The sequence below is a fragment of the Stegostoma tigrinum genome, chromosome 47 (assembly GCF_030684315.1).
Source record: "Stegostoma tigrinum isolate sSteTig4 chromosome 47, sSteTig4.hap1, whole genome shotgun sequence".
Taxonomy (NCBI): Eukaryota; Metazoa; Chordata; class Chondrichthyes; order Orectolobiformes; family Stegostomatidae; genus Stegostoma; species Stegostoma tigrinum.
In genome coordinates this window covers 4,507,916-4,513,230 of record NC_081400.1, presented here as the reverse complement: position 1 = coordinate 4,513,230, position 5,315 = coordinate 4,507,916, and positions in this window count along the sequence as shown.

Here is a 5,315-nt window from a genome sequence, read left to right as displayed (position 1 = left end):
CACTCCAGCCCCTGCGATGCTAATGTCTCTCTTTAAATGTTAGTGGCCATGAAGTGTTATCTCTCCAAGAACACCAGGTGCCTACACAGCTATAATATCAGAAGACATAGGAACAGAAATTAGGCCATTCAGCCCATCGGGTCTGCTCCACCATTCAATCATAGCTGACAAGTTCCTCAACCCCATTCTCCTGCTTTCTCCCCAGAACCCTTAATAATCAAGAACCTTAAACCAGTCTTAAATGTACCCAATGACCTGGCCTCCACAGCCTTCTGTGGCAGTGAATTCCATAGATTCACCACTCTCTGGCTGAGGAACTTTCTCCTTATCTCCATTCTAAAAGACCTTCCCTTTACTGTTAAGGCTGTGCCCTCAGGTCCTAGACTCTCCTACAGACCCTCGATCTCCTTCCCAATCAAGCACCTAGCCAGACCTGCTGAGCTTTATCCAGCAGCTTTATTTTTGCTCCCCCTATCCTATCCCTGCATTTTCCCACGGCTAATCCACCTAGCCTACACATCCATGGACACTATGGGACAATTTAGCACGTCCAATCCACCCAAACCCGCACATTTTTGGATTGTAGGATCCACAGTTCTTTCAGTCCTTGGTTCTGAGGAAGAGTCGCCGGACCTGAAATGTCTGCCAGACCTGCTGAGCTTTTCCAGCAACTTCTGTTTTTGTTCCTGATATACAGCATCCGCAGTTCTTTTGGTTTTTAAGAACGTGTCTATCTCTGACTTAAATATACTCAACAAGCTGACCTCCATAGCCTTCTGTGGCAATGAGTTCCACAGACTCTTCACCCCCTGGCTGAAGAAATTCCTCCTCATCGAAGGGTCGTCCCCTTCACTGTGAGGTTGTGCCCTTGGATCTAAGTCTCCCCTTCTAGTGGAAGTGTCTACTCCCCATCCACTCTATCCAATCATCTTAGTATTCTGCAAGTCACAATCATATCCTCCCCCATCCTTTAAACTCTAAAGAGTACAGACCCAGAGTCCTCAACTGTTCCTCATTGTAAACCTCTTCTGACCCCTCTCCATTGCCGGGTGGACGTGGGTGTGTTTAAAACTCATTTAGTTAAATACAAGAATAGGAAATGTTTGGAGTGATGTGGGCCAAACACAGGCAGGTGGGACCAGTTTAGTTTGGGATTATGTCTGGCCTGGACTGAAGGGTCAGTGCTGTATGACCCTATGACTAGATAAGTCAGGGTCTTTTCCCCCAGAGAAGGGAGTCCAAAACTAGAGGGGCATAGGTTTAAGGTGAGAGGGGAAAGATTTAAAAGGATCCTGAGGGGCTCGTCTAGCCATTTGCTAACCCAATGCAGAATGCCTCAGGGGGACTCTGAATGACAGTGGGGAAGGACTTGCATCGATGTAGTGCTTGTCACATCCTTGGACGGCACACTCCTCACAGGCAAGCCCGAAACCAGCAAAGTGCCCTTCAGCAGTTCTCGGCCCAGCTCCACTCGCGCCCCTCTCCGTCGGAGGGCTCCGGGTGCGGGCCGCGTGCAGGGATCAGAGCCCCTGATTCCCCGAACCACAGCCAGGAAGGGGCAGGCCAAAGATTCAGCACACTTTGTTTCTGAAGGGCAGCAGTGTGGATTTAAGATAAAGACTGTTCTCTCCCATCGTCACTTGGCTGTTTACAGAATTTTGCCACGCACAGACAGGGTGCCCACCTCCCCCTTCCCTTCACAGGGCAGCCCAAAACCGAAGGGCCCACCTGAGGGGCTGAGTGAAAGGAAATGAGATGCAGGATCAGTCCCCTCAGTGAGAGTTGGCGCCCTTTTAAGGCAGAGGGCAGCTGTCCCTTTAAGAAGATGGTTGCCCCCGGCAACGGCCCACCACTTCCGTCAACAAAGCCAGGGACAGGCAGCTCGACTGAAGTAGTCCTCATCTTGCCCTTCTAAACGCGAGCAGCCATGTGTACCCCTAAGAAAGAAGAGGTGGTCAGAGAAAGCTTGGCGTCCGACAACATGCAGGTACAGGGCTATTCGACCAGGTTAGGGGGAGGGGGAAAACGCAGAGGCAGGCAAGACAAGCTGACTATTCGACCGGGAGAGGCGGGCAGAGATGGCCGGGTGACTATTCTTCCAGGAGGGGCAGGCAGGGGCCAACCGCAAACTGACTATTTGACCGGGAGGGGAAGTCGGAGATGACAAGGTGGCCGTTCAATTTACTGCGGGGTGGGGGGAAGCGAGCAGCTGATCGACTGGGAGGGGCAGGCAGTGACCGCGAGTGGCTATTCGACCGGGAGGGGCAGGCAGGGACCACAGGCTGACAACTGCAAGTGGACCAGGCGGGCACCACCCGTTTAGCGTTGGCCAGCTGGAAGAAGCCAGGGCACTGAAATTCATGCCAAAGTGTGCCAGCCATGCCCCCTTATCTGACACCACAGCCATCCATCCCCAGGTCAGGCTTTGTGGGGATGACTGAAGGGTTGAAGAGGAAATGGTGAGGTTAAGGTGGGGCAGAGGGTTTTGGGGAGGGCGGCAAGTGATGGTGAAGGCAAAGACATTGGTCAGCCTGGGGTGTGAGGGCTGCTGTAGCCGAATAGCAAGCTCAATGCTTTTCAATCTGTCGTGTCAACACGGCTCCCTCCTTTTTTTTGTGTTTCAGAAAGGAGAGGAAATGAATGAGCTCTTGAAAAAATGGAAAAGTAAGGAGAGTGAGACATTGAAAGCTGGGGAGGAGGGGGGTGGGGAAGGAATTTAGGGTGGTGGGGAGAAGGGGAATAAAAGGATGGTGGGGGCGACAAGGGGGATTGAAGGATGGCGGTGGGGTGGGTTTGCGGGTGACGGCGGTGGGGGGTTTTGCGGGGGACGGTGGTGGGGGGGGTGTTTGCCGGGGATGGTGGTGAGGGGCGCCAATGGTGGGGTTTGCGGGGGATAGCGGTGGGGGGCCAATGGGGGGGGTTTTCCGGGGATGGTGGTGAGGGGCGCCAATGGTGGGGTTTTGCGGGGGATGGCAGTCGGGGGCCAATGGTGGGGTTTTGCGGGGGATGGCAGTCGGGGGCCAATGGGGGGGTTTTGCGGGGGATGGCAGTCGGGGGCCAATGGGGGGGTTTTGCGGGGGATGGCAGTCGGGGGCCAATGGGGGGGTTTTGCGGGGGATGGCAGTCGGGGGCCAATGGGGGGGTTTTGCGGGGGATGGCAGTCGGGGGCCAATGGGGGGGTTTTGCGGGGGATGGCGGTTGGGGGGCCAATGGGGGGGTTTTGCGGGGGATGGCAGTCGGGGGCCAATGGGGGGGTTTTGCGGGGGATGGCAGTCGGGGGCCAATGGGGGGGTTTTGCGGGGGATGGCAGTCGGGGGCCAATGGGGGGGTTTTGCGGGGGATGGCGGTTGGGGGGCCAATGGGGGGGTTTTGCGGGGGATGGCAGTCGGGGGCCAATGGGGGGGTTTTGCGGGGGATGGCAGTCGGGGGCCAATGGGGGGGTTTTGCGGGGGATGGCGGTTGGGGGGCCAATGGGGGGGTTTTGCGGGGGATGGCAGTCGGGGGCCAATGGGGAGGTTTGCGGGGGATGGCGGTGGTGTTGGCCAATGGGGGGGTTTGCGGGGGATGGCGGTGGGGGTGGCCAATGGGGGGGTTTTGCGGGGGATGGCGATGGGGGAGTGGTCCGAATCAATAGATGCTTAAAACAGAGGAAGGTGGATGACCACCTAAGCTGCCAAGGATTGAGGGACACAGGAGGCTGGTATGGAACAAAGGGGCTGAATGGCCCTCGCTCTTGAACCTCTTGTTCCAAGATGTTTCCCGCTCTCTGCTTTGGTGGGTCACTGTTCTCCTGTGAAGCAGGATCCAGGCACAACATGAGTGCCACTTTGTTCTGAAGAAGGGTCCCGAAAACATCCACTGTCCTGCTTCCTCTGCTGCCTGGCCCGCTGTGTTCCTCCAGCCCCCGCACCATGTTCTCGCTGACTCCAGCATCTGCAGTTCTTGGTATCTGTGAGTGCCACTTGTTTCACTCGCTGTCCTGTCTGCTGTATCTCTGCAGTTGGGAGAAACTCATCAAGACCAACAGGTTTCTGAAAGAATCTCAAGTCACCATGCAGTTGAAGATAAATGAAATGCAGATTAGGGCAATGCTTAAGGAAGTGAGATTGGCATCCAAAGCGATTCTCCTGGTAGTTCAGTCTTTCTTTTAATATAAAGAAGTTCACGATTTCTTCTGTGTGTGAGGGAGATTGAGTGTGTTTGCATGTGTGTGCGTGTGTGTGTGTGTGTGTGTGGGTGGGTGAGTGTGAGAGTTTGTGTGTACGAGAGTGAATACACGTGAAGTGCTCGAGGCCAAAATTCAGACCTCAACCAATATTGAAATATCACCTTTCAGAGTTTGTGCCTCTTGTTGTGTAAAGGACAACAGATTTCCTCACCCCATTGTGAGACCTGATGAGGGCTTTTAACAATACATGCTGGTTGTCTTGGTCAAATTGAAAAAAATATTTATATCTGGACACACACACTCTCTTCTCACACATTCTCCCCTCTCTCTCCCTCACTGTCTCCCCTCTCTCACTCACTCTCTCCCCCCCGCTCTCTCTTCCCCCCACCTCTCTCTCTCTCTCCCCCCCCCACCTCTCTCTCTCTCTCCCCCCCCACCTCTCTCTCTCTCTCTCTCCCCCCCACCTCTCTCTCTCTTCCCCCTCACCTCCCTCTCTCTCTTTCCCCCCCACCTCTCTCTCCCTCTCTCCACTCTGTGTGTGTGTGTGTGTGTGTGTGTGTGTGCGCGCGCGCGCGTCTCTCTCTTTCTCTCTCCACTCTGTGTGCGTCTCTCTCTCTATCTCTCTCCACTCTGTCTCTCTCCATTCTGTGTGCGTCTATCTCTCCACTCTGTCTCTCTCTCTCTCTCTCTTTCCAGAGATATTGCTGAAATGAGTTAACTGGTTTTCTCACCTCCTCTATCCCTGTTCTCTCACAGGTAAGACAGGCTGCCCTGAAAGATCTCCTGGAGACTGAAACCAAGCAGAACCTGGAAGAGTTAGCAGCAATGGGAAAGACGTTCTATAAGGAACGGATCTGAGCTGGGAGAGCTCAGAGAAACACTGCCAATTCAAAAAACAACCTGAAAAGAATTAATAGTATTAAGGTTCACAAATAAATGCTTTCATTAAAGTGTAAATCCAAACTGTAGTGGTTAGTTTGCTTCTGTGTCAGTCGATCTCAGAAGCTTTCAACTCAACACTAGATTTCCTAATGTAAACTCCAGGCTGATATCCCACATTCTTGAGGGAGTGGGCGTGGGGTCAGAGCCGAGGGAGCAGCCTGTGGACCAGGCTAACTAGAGAGCAGGGAAATGGCTCATTGTCATG